The sequence below is a fragment of the Spinacia oleracea genome, chromosome 4, assembly GCF_020520425.1.
Source record: "Spinacia oleracea cultivar Varoflay chromosome 4, BTI_SOV_V1, whole genome shotgun sequence".
Taxonomy (NCBI): domain Eukaryota; kingdom Viridiplantae; phylum Streptophyta; class Magnoliopsida; order Caryophyllales; family Amaranthaceae; genus Spinacia; species Spinacia oleracea.
Window position 1 is genome coordinate 161,265,304 of NC_079490.1, and position 14,045 is coordinate 161,279,348.

A 14,045-nucleotide genomic window follows, 5' to 3' on the forward strand; every position below is an offset into this window, starting at 1 on the left:
GCTTAGAGTAAACACAAGAATCACCTTCATTTACATGGAACCCATTACCTGTCATAGTCTTGTCAAATTTGTCATGCCATTGCTTTGGAGCTTGCTTAAGCCCATACAAGGACTTGACTAATTTACAAACCTTATTCTCTTGACCAGGAACAACAAACCCTTCCGGTTGAACCATGTAAATTTCCTCATCCAAATCACCATTTAAAAATGCAGTTTTAACATCCATTTGATGCACAACAAGATCATGAATGCAAGCAAGAGCAATCAAAGTTCTAATAGTAGCAATTTTAGTGACATGAGAATAAGTATCAAAATAATCAATACCATGCCTTTGGGTGAATCCCCTTACCACAATTCTAGCCTTATACTTGTCAATGGATCCAGTGGATTTCAATTTTTTCCTAAAGATCCATTTACAAGTAATGGGCTTGCAACCCCTAGGCAGATCAACCAACTCCCAAGTATTGTTACTTAGGATTGACTGAAGTTCACTATCTATTGCCTCTTTCCAAAACACTGCATCAACAGATTTCATAGCCTCTTCATAGGTCCTAGGATCATCTTCCAGAATAAAGACATAAACAAAGTCATCATCAATCAAGTAAGGTTCAGTTAAGAAAGCAGTAATAAAATCATCACCATAACTGGTTTCCTTTCTTGCCCTCTTGCTCCTCCTTGGCTCCAATTCAGAATTCACATCAGAGGTGGGAGGAGCAACAACAGGCATACTAGAAGAAGTGCTAGAAGAAGGCACATCATTGATACAAGATATTTTCAAAGGAAATACTGTTTCAAAAAACTCGGCATCTCTTGCCTCAATGATGTTACCACCTGCATAAGAATTGTTAGCACCTTTAACAAGAAAACGATATGCAGCACTTTGGTAAGCATAACCAATAAAAATACAATCAACCGTTTTAGGACCAATCTTGTCCCTTTTGAAGCTGGGTATCGCCACCTTTGCTAGACACCCCCACACTTTCAAATAACTTAGGTTAGGTGCACGACCCTTCCATATTTCGTATGGAGTCTTGTCTAGCTTCTTGTGAGGTACCCTGTTCAAAACATGACAAGCAGATAATATAGCTTCCCCCCACATGTTATCAGAAAACCCAGAACTAATAAGCATAGAATTCATCATGTTCTTCAATGTTCTGTTCTTCCTTTCAGCAATCCCGTTCTGCTCGGGTGTGTAGGGAGCCGTTGTCTCATGAATGATCCCATTCTGCTCACAAAATGCCTTAAGAGTGTTAGGGTCATATTCACCACCCCTATCACTCCTAAGTCTCTTGATCTTCCTATCAAGTTGGTTCTCCACTTCGGCCTTGTATTTGAGGAACATTTCCTCAGCCTCATCTTTTGACCTGAGAAGATAAACCATGGTGAATCTTGAGCAGTCATCAACAAAAGTAATATAATACCTTTTACCACCCCTGCTCTCATAATTTTTAAAATCCCCCAAGTCACTATGAACAAGCTCTAGTACTTTAGTTTGTCTATCTATTGATTTAAATGGCTTCTTTGCAAACTTGGCCTCAACACATACTTCACATTTTGCAAAATCAGTTTTAGAAAAACTGGGGATCAAGTTAAGTTGTTTAAGCCTTTTAATTAAAGCAATGTTAAGATGACCCAACCTTGCATGCCATAAATCAATAGACTCAGCAATATAAACAGAAGAAGTACTAGCATTCTTATTCATAATTTCAAGTTTGACATCAAGAGTAAATAAACCCCCATTACAGAAACCCTTTCCCACAAACTCCCCATTATGAGTAATAACAAGCCTATCAGAATCAAATGAAAGCTTCAATCCAGCCTTAATTAGCAAGCTACCAGAAATCAGGTTCCTACGCATTTCTGGAACATGCAACACATTGGTAAGAGTAATAAGTTTTCCAAAGGTAAGAGTGAGAACGATCTTCCCTTTGCCTTGAACAGTTGCAGAAGCTGAATTACCCATGAAGACATTTTCACCATCAGTTTTTTCGTAGGTAGTGAACATGTCTTTGTTGGTGCAGATATGTCTCGTTGCTCCAGTATCAACGATCCATTCAGCAACATTACCTGTCAAGTTAGCTTCTGAAACAACAGCAACAAAATGGTTAGGATTAGAAACTTCATTAGCTTCAACAAGGTTGGCTTGGTTCTGATCCGACTTCTTCTTGGATCTGCAATCTACAGACTTGTGACCAGTTTTCCCACATTCAAAACACTTGCCCTTGAACTTATACTTCATTGGTTTCCCTTGAGGCTTGAAAGGACTTCCCTTTCCCTTAAACTTTTCAGAATATGCATGAGGCTTAGGTTCTACAAGGTTAGCCTTAGCAGACCCGGAAAACACAGATTGACCCTTGTCCTTAATACGATTTTCCTCCTCAATTTTCAGGTGACCTACAAGCTCCTCTAAGGTAAGGTCCTTTTTCTTATGCATTAACTGATTACGAAAATCTTTCCAAGAGGGTGGGAGTTTCTCAATTAAAACTATAGCAAGGGTAATATCACAAATACTCAAACCCTCGGCAGCCATAGCAATGCAAATATTTTCATAAGCATGAATCTGATCAATAATTGGTTTATCATCTTGGACTTGGAAAGCTAACCACTTACTGACACAATAACGCTTAGTACCAGCATCATCAGTTCCATATTTCTTTTCTAATGCATCCCAAATATCCCTAGCATGATTAAACCCCATATAGATATCAAGCAATGTATTCGACATATGATGCAGCAACATGCCCTTACATGTCCTATCATCTTTAGCAAATTTCAACTCAAAAGCATGCAATTCAGTTTCATCATCAGGTTCGACAACATCATCAAGCACATAAGCAATCTCAATTTGTTCTAAATAGAATCGCATCCTAACAGCCCAACGTTTATAATTCTTGCCATCAAGAGGTTCTAACTTAGACATATCAGGGATCATGAATTTGGAAGTCAAAGCCATAATAATCGTCTTTTAGATTGTTGCGATTAAAGCGAAAATTAGAACAAACTTATCTGATTCGATGAACTGAACGAAGAACAATTGTTGCGTCGTGGACACCCACTGTCCTAAAAGACGATTCCGCGCTACCTCCCGGTGCAGTAGAACAGAATGCGGTCGCCCTCCAGGATTAGCGCAACTCCGACGTTGTGTGCACTCACAAAGCCGGATGGAGTCAGAACGTATGCCCAAAACCGAGAGCAATTTTGTGTGAGAGTAAGAATGTGTTTTCGTATTTTGTGTGTATGATTTTTTTTCTGTGAGAAGGGAACTGAAACTCTGATTTAAATAATTAGAAGGAAAGCATTGCAACAGACAAAAACGGCTGAGGGAATGAATGTTGCAACAGCCAGAAAACGGTCAAAAACATTGATCATAGTAACGGACGTAATTAATGGCATTTAATCCAACGGTTACGTAATCAATACAGATTCCCGTAACAGTGACTTGCGCAAACCGGTCCAGTTACCAAAAAGAACAGGGTTGACCCACAAAACCCACCCCACGCCCGCGAACCGCATTCCCAAGTACCAAGGCCCACGGCCCGCGCCCGGCCCGGCGCGCGCGCGCGTGTGTGTGATGTGTCCACCCATACCATTCTCACACTTTCTTAAACAAGAGTTACACTCATTCCCCAATTAATAAACAAGAGGAATATGAAGAGTTTTTCCAATGTGGGACTCTTGAATTTTCACTCACCCTTTTTTCCTTTGTGTTTCCCAATGAGAATTTCCAACAATGACCTCCTCATTCTCTCACTTGTCTTCATCTCAAGACTCACAATCAACCATCGTCGGTTGCAAATAAACTCAACAAGGTAATTATAATTCATTACTCAACTTTCAATATGTTATATATTAAGCTTTATTCCTTTCCTATTTTGCTCATTGATTAGAGTTTGGATTCGTATTTTGGTTTAATTTCAGTGTTTGAGGTAAGTTAAATAATCGTAGGTTTATATTTCATACTTAATTTAATTCAGATTCTTACATTCTTTTTTTTTATATTTGATATTGGTCTTAAATTTGGGTTTTTACTTTGGGTTTGAATTTATCTGATTGCAGGGGTGTAAATGAGAATATCGTTTGAATCCTCTAAAATCCAATGATTTGAAGATTAGGTATTGTTCCCTCTCTTGACATTTCCGTCGGTGTCTGATTCATCTAAATTGAGGATTTCGATTTATCCACCCAGAGTCAGGTTTATTTTTACTCCTATTTTCTTCATTTTTTCCAATGATTTGAAGTAGCTTAGAATCTAGGTTTGGTTTTTCATTCCATTTTTACATGTAAAATGATGTTTGCAGGTTTACCCGCTACTCCAATGGTGTATGAATTGCGGGTATAACTTCAGTTATACGCTTCTTCTATGGAAACCGAAAAGTGAGGTTTATTGTACACTAGCTCCTGTGTTCTTTTATTTATTTTTCCCGATGTTTCGTAATAATATTAGATTATAATTGGGCTTTATTTAATTTGTTTTATAAATAAATGCATGATTATAAGTTTGCCTGATTTTTCCAAACTAATATGAAAAATGAAAGTTCTCTGATTTAATTCCTTGACTGATTCTGGCTTAAAAAGGAGGTTTATTAGGTCACTGGAAAAAAAAAAAACAGAATCTGCAAGCAACCACTTCCTTGTGAAGGAACAAATCCCAGAAAAAGGAAATAAGACGCGAGTAATTTCACATATAGAAACTTATAAAGCTTAAATTTAGGGAAAGGATATGAGATAACTCACATCCTTCCTATAGATTGCTCCATGGAAAAATGCTAATGTAGGACGTTGCTCAAACGGGGCGGAATTGTTATTGCTGATGCTCGGAACAACATGCTGGTAAGGAGCGATGACATCCTTGTTCAAATTAGCAATCTTAGCCACATATCTCCCAAAATCTGCAAGTATAAATCTAGCAGAACCCAGCTTCTTTCTCACATACAACAAACTATTCGGATGATGTGCAACAATACATTCTGGCCTACTCAATAAGAAATCTACTAATTGATCTTGTAATCTCCTGTTTAGGCTGACTTTCTCTTTCCCCAAAACATTAGAAAACTGGTTGTAACTTAGGGATGCAAAAAATGGCACGAAAATAAAATCTGCTTGACTTGGGTTTTCTACTCTAATAACACTACAAGGTCTAACTATTTTCTTAACAATTAGATGACAGAAGATCGAGAGTGAGCCAGTACTCCATACTACAAGTATGTTGCAAATTTAAGCCACCGGAATATCGTGGAACATGCTTTATATCACTAACATTAGGCCATATTTGGTTTGGACTTGCCTTCCAATCTAACAAACCGAAATGAAATTCACGAGGCATATCATACATGTATACCTTTAGGAGAGCTTTATTCGGATTACACGCCTCCTTTTGTGACAGAACATGAACATCTATCTTCTTATTCAAACTGGTAGCTTCATGAGGATCTATTGGCATTGCCCCCTCTACCTTATTATGGGTGTCTAACTCTATTGTAGATATTGATGAAGGTGATAATGGTACAACAAGAGGCTGCTCTATAGGTTGTTCATTATTGCCCTCGAGTTTATAGTCTGGTGTATAGTCCCACTACAACATACAGGATCAAAGAGGGCGAAAATGTCGCCCTCTTTGATCAAAATATCGTCCTTTTACCTTTAAGGGCGACATAAAAATCACCCATAACTCGCCATGTTAGGCTCGTCCTATTAGCTTTCCAAGGAAAGTCTATTTTTTCGCCCTTTTTGATCAAAACCAAAGAGGGCAAATATTTTTCGCCTTCTTTGGTCGAAAACAAGGAAAGCAAACATTATCCCGCCCTCCTTGAATATATTTCGCCCTCTAAAATAGCTTTAATAGGACAATTTGTTTTGCCCTGTTTGTCCAAAACCAAACAGGACAACTTGCTAATGTCGCTCTCTTTGTTCAATTTTTTATTTTAAAAAAAATAAATCTGGTTACCTGACAAAGATATGACACCTTTCCAAAACTATGATTATAGGACTTGAACATTTATGTCTAGCTTTGGCAAGTAAAAGTATATGGGTATCAAGCATTTGAATCCATCCAATTCACTATTTCCATAAAAAAAAAAGGAACAATTCAATAGAGCTATTACATGCTTATATCAAATTATTGTCCAACCAACTCAAAACCTACTCGATCAATCATCACATGCTTTGTTCTCTTTATCCTTGAGTTTGTGCTCTGCTCTATGCTTTATGCTCCTCAGTTTTCCTACAAGACCACCTTTATCAAAACATTTCGTACTAAAAAAAATGAATCTTAACAAGAGAAAAACACACACCAAATATAAAGATTAAACCCAAAATTTCTAAACTCATTGAAGGCCTCAGAGACATAACAAAGGGAGAGCAGACTGAAGAATAAGGAGGAAAATTAAAAACAGTATATATATAGAAGGAGCAAATATCAAACTCACCTAATCTCATTGCTTATTCCAACTAAATCAGCTGTCAAAACTGGAGAAAAAACAACAATTAAGTCAACTATAATGCCACAAATCCCCTGAAAATATACAACAAAATGTCTCATGTCAAAATATCTTATTTCAAGACCGGGATCGAATCCAGTCTACATGTCCGAAAAACTTACCACATTAAATCAAGAACTACTAAAACATTAAATTAGGAAAGATAGGAAACTTACTAAAATGATCCAACGACTCAACGTTGTTCCATACCCTCCACTGCTTATGGCCTTGCAGGTTTCGGATTTGAAAAATTGCTAACATGAGATTACACTTTACCAGTTAGTTTTTTTTTCTCATGACAAACTGGTAATTAACACTGATCTACAGGTAGTATTACGCACGTACTATTGAGGATTTTGGATAACCTAAAGTAATATATGTAAGAAAGAAAACTTACAAAGCGCATTACTGCAAACATATCGATATCTCTGGTAGATCCTTACACTTAACATGGTCTCTGTGTTCTGCATTTCGATCTCAGTACTGTATCAAATAGATCAGTTTGATGTAATATAAAGGAATGCCACAAAAAACCAAACATTCTGTCTTACATGCTACAGGAAGCTGTATGATTTCTCAGATTCAGCTCCCACAGTAACTCTTTTTTCTTCTGCTATGTGCAATTGTGCATAAAGTTTCCACATTTTGTAGTGATTAAAGACTGCACTAGAACAAACAAATATTTCTAAACTATAAGTAGAACAACAAAATTTGCCGGGAAAAAAACAGATGTCTTTCACCGCATGATAAAGGGAAGATGCATTTCTGTAATAGTCTACTGCTGTGATGGTGTACTGCGCTACACCGTAGTATTCCTCTTTAGAGCTGTTACACAGTTTTGTCCTTTTCCTTATTTTCTTTTTGTCTGCTTCTGTTTCTTTCATTCTCTGAATATTTCTATATGTATGAGGTGTGTGGCTTCTGCCAAAATCAATCAATGAGAATCAGTGTTTTCCCTTCTCTCAAAATCAATTCTCTCTGACATTTTGTCTTCATGGTATCAGAGCCAAGGCTCTAAAATCCTGGAAAGAGAAAAAGAGAGGAAAGCCCAGCTGTATTAAAAAAAAAAAAAAAAATCATATTTTGTCGATTTCCAAAATCATTTCTTTAAAATCATCTTTCTGCTAAGAAATAGAAAACCTTGATTTTTCCCCCAAATTGATTTTGACCTAAAATCCCAAATTGATTTTTTCTGTGATTCATAATGGCCGGAGGAACTGAAACCCCCACCATAGACATGACAAATCCGTTGTACCTTCATCCTTCGGATGGATCTCACACCATCGCCATTTCCAAACTCAATGGAGCGGTAGATTATCGGACATATCGAAGATCGATGGAAATAGCGCTCGGTTCCAAACGGAAACTGGGTTTTGTAAATGGCACCGTCGTGCGTTCAACCGAAGATTCCGTCAAAGCGGAGCTCTGGGACACCTCCAACTCTACTGTTCTGGGGTGGATTCATGGCTCTGTTTCAGACACCATCAAAACTTCGATTATCTTCCTAAATACAGCTCGAGAAACATGGGTTCATCTGGAAAAGCAATTTGCTTTGACAAACGGATCTCGAAAATACAAGTTGAATCGAGATTTGTATGGTCTCAAGCAAAATGGAGCGGTTGTTCATGAGTATTACACAGCTATGAGAGCTTTGTGGCAGGAACTAGAGTCTATGAACTCTCTACCGGTGATGACAACCGTGGCAGCAGACGTTACTACGTATCTGCGGGCTCTCGATAGGCAACAAGAGGAGCAACACCTCTTCCAATTTCTCAATGGGTTGGATGAGGACTACGGAGCACTGCGTAGCCAGTTGCTTCTCATGTCTCCTTTGCCTACAGTTGAAACAGCGTGTTCAGCCATTCAACAAGAAGAGTCTCAACGAGATGTCTTGAAGCCGGTAAAGTTGGAGCTCGCATCTGCAGCTATGTACAGCAAAAGTTCTGAAATTACCTGCAATGCCTGTGGAGGTAAAGGTCATTATACAGAAAAATGTTTCATTGTTGTTGGTTATCCAAAGTGGCACCCAAGGTACAAACAACAACAAAAGGGTGGTGCAAGCTCCTCTAAACAGAAAGAGTCTTCTTTTCAACAGAGGTGGTCTAAAGGCAAGCCTAGATTTGAACCAAAAACAGCTGCCATGGCTCAAGGTCAGTCAGATACAAATTCTGAAATAGGCTCAATTTCTTTCACAGCCCAACAATTTGAGCAATTGTTGAAAAGTCTTCCTGGTATGTCTACAACTCCCTCTCCTAACTCTCATTCAGAAACTGATGATGAATTAGATCATGCTTTTGGAGGAATGGTGACTTGTTGTAATGTCACTGCTGATGTTAACAATTGGATTATCGATTCCGGTGCTTCAGACCATATGACTGCTCATGATAGTGTGCTGCATAATTCTGTTGTTGTGCATAATATTCCAAGCATAAACTTGCCAAATGGTGCTGTGTCCTGCATATCTAAAATAGGAGATGTTGTTTTGCCTAATTCTCTTTTGCTTAAAAATGTGTTATGTGTTCCATCTTTTAAACACAACCTCTTGTCCGTTACTAAGCTGAGTCGAGATAATAATTGTCAAGTAACATTTCATCCTGCGTTCTGTGTGATAAGAGACAACAACACCAACAAAATCAGGGGTGTTGGTAGACAAAACAACGGCTTGTATTATCTCCTAGATGTGCCTGCAGACTCCATTGATTTGCACTCATTGCCGGATGCCTTCAAAATGTCTGATAATAACAAGCTCAATATTAACAGTAACATGGCCAGTGTTGAATCTTACACCCTTTGGCATAACAGGCTTGGGCATGCCCCTACTGTTAAGCTAAAACAAATCCCTGAAATAGCTGCAAACATAGGTTCTTATGATTGCACCTGTATCACGTGTCCTATGGCCAAGTTTGTGAAACAACCATATTCTTTGAGCAAATCTGTTGCCTCTTCTGCCTTTGAAATGATACACACCGACATTTGGGGTCCGTACAAAGTTGCAGCTAAAGGAAAGTTTAGGTTCTTCCTAACAATTGTTGATGACTTTAGCAGAACCACTTGGGTGTATCTATTGCAACTGAAGTCACAAGCTCTGACCACTCTTGAAACATTTGTGAATTATGCCAAAACTCAGTTTGGCAAGCAAGTGAAGGTCATTAGGTCCGATAATGCACTGGAACTTGATGATACTAAAGCTCAGCCTCTATTTGCTAAACATGGTATAGTGCATCAAACTTCTTGTGTTGATAGGCCCCAACAAAATGGGAGGGCAGAGAGAAAGCACAGACATCTTCTGAAGATAACAAGAGCATTGAGATTTCAGGCAGGGCTTCCCTTGTCTTTTTGGGGTGATTGTGTTTTAGCCGCTGCCTTTCTTATTAACAGACTTCCAACACCAACCCTTGGAAACAAAACTCCATTCGAAATACTTCACAAAAAACCTCCTCTTTATAGCTTGGTCCAAGAGGGGTTCCATGCATATTCCTCGGTTATCCTCATAATACTAAAGGATACATTCTAATGAACTTGTTGACTCAAACAAGGTTCATCTCCAGAGATGTTAAATTCCATAAGAGCATATTTCCGTATAACAATGCCACTTTGCATTCTCTTCTTCAACCTGTCCCTACAACCATTTCTCAACCACCAAACCCGCACCAATATGAGGATTATACACCTGTGGTGTCTGCTCACAACCAAACACATAACCCACCAATATCGCCCTCAAACTCACCTCATAAAAATTCTCCATCACCTCAATCTGTACCCATCAGAAGGTCAACTAGACCTACTCAACCACCAGCTTGGATGAAAGACTATGATCTTGCATCTCATCCGACACCCATAGCCAATCTAGCTTTTACAACCATCTCTCTTGAATTCTGCTGCTTCATGGCTTCTGTCACAAATAACTTAGATCCCACCTCGTTTAAAGAGGCTGTCAATCATCCATGCTGGATGTCAGCTATGAATGAAGAGTTGGCTGCATTAGAGGCAAATGATACATGGTTTATTACAGATCTTCCAAGAGGAAAGAATGCCATAGGGAACAAGTCGATTTATAGAACAAAACATAACTCTGATGGTTCAATAGAGAGAAACAAGGCCAGGTTGGTCATTCTAGGGTGTAGACAGAGACCAGGCATTGACTTTGATCAAACCTTTGCACCAGTGGCAAAGATGACCACGGTGAGGTCTCTATTGGCTGTAGCTGCTATGCATGGGTGGATCACATGCCAAATGGATGTCAAAAATGCGTTTCTTCATGGAGATCTCATTGAAGATGTTTACATGAAGTTGCCTCAAGGGTATGTGGGCCCAGGGCTGCCAGTGAGTGCAGAACATAGAGAAATACCTTATGCAAAAGTTTGTAAATTGAACAAGTCTCTATATGGACTAAAGCAAGCTCCTCGCCAATGGTTTGCTAAGCTTACAACTGCTTTGAAGACTTTTGACTACACTCAATCAAAGGCAGATTATTCTTTATTCACTAAGCAAACTGGAGATGCATTTGTGGCGATCTTAATATATGTCGATGATCTGCTCATTACTGGAAGCTGTGAGAAAGAAATCAACACTCTCAAGGCTCTATTGTCACAGAGATTTAAGATGAAAGATCTGGGTGTCCTTAGGTATTTCTTAGGCTTAGAAATTGAACATTCCTCTAAAGGTATCTTTATTTCTCAAAAAAAGTATACCCTTGACATGTTGACAGAATACGGCATGACTAAATCTCGGCCATTGCAGCAACCTATGGACACTCACATAAAGCTCACACCTACCTTGGGTGATCCCCTACCTGATGCTGAAATCTACCAGAGGTTGGTCGGCAAATTGTTGTATTTAACTGTCACTAGACCTGACATCAATTTTACCGTTCAAGTTCTTGCTCAGTTTATGCAAAACCCAACTACAGTTCATCTCCAAGCTGCAAAGAGGGTCCTAAGATACCTCCTTCACTCACCGGGTCAAGGTATACTCTTGGCAAGCAACTCAGCAGCCATATTGACTGCATATTGTGATAGTGATTGGGCTGGATGCCTGGTCACCAGAAGATCCACTAGTGGATATTGCATCCTCTTGGGAAATTCTCCTATCTCGTGGAAAGCAAAGAAACAACAGGTGGTAGCTAGATCCTCTGCTGAAGCCGAGTATCGAGCTATGGCTTTAACCACTTGTGAAGTCACTTGGCTCACTTCCCTCCTAAAAGACCTGGGTTTAAAAAGTTTAGGTCCAGCTCTGCTCAAATGTGACAACAAGGCAGCCTTGGCAATTGCTGCAAACCCCGTCTTACACGAAAAGACTAAACATGTTGAAATTGATCACCACTTTGTCAGAGACAAAGTTCAAGCAGGCCAGATTCTGCCCTCCTATGTTCCAAGCACAGAGCAACTAGCTGACATACTCACAAAGGTCCTGCCCATCTCACAACATCAATATCTACTCTCCAAGCTAGGAGCTGTTGTATCTTCACACTCCAAGCTTGAGGGGGAGTGATAAAGGGAAGATGCATTTCTGTAATAGTCTACTGCTGTGATGGTGTACTGCGCTACACCGTAGTATTCCTCTTTAGAGCTGTTACACAGTTTTGTCCTTTTCCTTATTTTCTTTTTGTCTGCTTCTGTTTCTTTCATTCTCTGAATATTTCTATATGTATGAGGTGTGTGGCTTCTGCCAAAATCAATCAATGAGAATCAGTGTTTTCCCTTCTCTCAAAATCAATTCTCTCTGACATTTTGTCTTCACTGCATACATGAACAAGTGGAGTGTCTTCTCAAAGCTTTACTCCCAATTTCAATGAAGAGCTAAAATTATGTACCTTGATGCTGGAATGAAATGACTGGTGTTCATATCCATAAACACAATTTTTTTGCCTTTGAAGCTGATAAAATCTCAAAAGTAAGATTAGTTACATGCCAGCAACAATGATTCGCTGAATGAAGCAGATATAATCTCAAAACAAGATCGTTTACACGCCAACAACGACTCCTGGCCTTGTTTTATTCTTATGATTAACAACTAATGTCATACCACACTATCACAAATACTCAAAGTTTAATGTGGCAAACAACAACACCACATCTGTGAAATATTGAAGCACCCTTTGACAATAAAAATTTTAATTGAATGTTTCAGCATTGTTGCAATTCGACGCCTTTATACCTCAACATGTATCCTAGGGAAAGTATTCGAGAAACAATCTATCAAGCCGTTTTTTTCTTTTGAGGGAAAATATCTATCATCCATGATCATTAAAACAAGAAGATATGTATTATTTAAAATTAAAAAAAATATTTGTAAATTGACATTCTATGCAAGCTTACAACCATCTCAATCATAATTATCATTACCTCCCTATGAAGTTTTTTTATAATCAGCTAGTATAACCCTTCATACATCCCTTCCTCTCGATCACTTTCCATCCATCCATGTACACACACTTCTATTATCTTTTTTGTTCATTATTAACTCCTAAATTAGCTACCTCTATCCAATTTCATGAAACAAATGCCAACTGGTCTCACGCTCATAGTAAAATGTCTAGCTAGATTTGCTAAAATCAGATTTATATCATCCAAAACTATCATAATCAAATTTGCTAAAAATCAAATATCCATCAACGAATTGGTCTCTAATCCCCTCATACAAAACATCCAAGAACAAGGAAAAAGGAAAGAAACAAACACACCATTCAACCAAAAAAAAGTGATAGCATGAGACTGCGCAATGCAATACAAATGCAGACCAGATACACCAATGCATAGCAGAGCCAATAACACGAATTGAGCAATATAACTTGTATGATACAATATAACAACAAACAATTTCAAGGAAGCAAGTTATGGAAGCCACAAAGAGATTAGGTGGTAAATACACCCCTAATTTGCATGGATATTCATGACTCTATTGCTTTCACTAGTTTCAGTCAAGTTTGATGAATTACCCTGTACATTTTCGAGTGTTGCACAACCCGGCTTCCCAATCTATGAAACTGTGATTCTCAATCCAACTGCATTTGATGATGCTTCTATTTCAACAACTGGAGGAAACAAAGGATCTCATTTATTTGGCAACTCTATTTACATTGACTTGTATGTTCCTGCTAAACTGCATAATGAGGTATATTCTTCCTTTTTGTTGCTTATCTTATATCATTATATGTAGTTGATAGTGGGGTATTATTTGACCGGCACAGAGTTTAAGGGACTTGAATTGACTTATTTAATTTAATAGGTAGTAGTTGATAGTGGGGTATTATTTTAATGTAGTTAGTGGGAGGTGGGTTAAGAGGTGGGGTTGGGGGAGAGTAGGGGTTGAATTTTTAATTATTTTTTGTATGGAGTAGGGGGTAGGTGGGTTAATAGGGGTGAAGTGAGAAATAATATAATATTGTTAGAATATTTCCATCTTAAGAAACAGGTCAAGTATTAAGGGACGGTCCGATAAGGAAAACAGGTCAAGTATTCCGGGACGGAGGGAGTATATGTTAGAATTTAGGTACTATTGAATTAGAAGTTGATTTCCAAAGAACAATTAACTAGAATGAACTTGGGTGATCTAGCTTAAGGTTTGGAC

At 38.4% G+C, this 14,045-nt stretch overlaps 1 pseudogene; it reads right to left on the bottom strand.

Annotated features, from left to right (window-relative positions):
* Positions 1–4,646: 4,646 nt before the first annotated feature.
* LOC130472097 (probable arabinosyltransferase ARAD1) lies at positions 4,647–5,666 on the bottom strand (annotated as a pseudogene).
* Between the last annotated feature and the right edge of the window lie 8,379 nt (positions 5,667–14,045).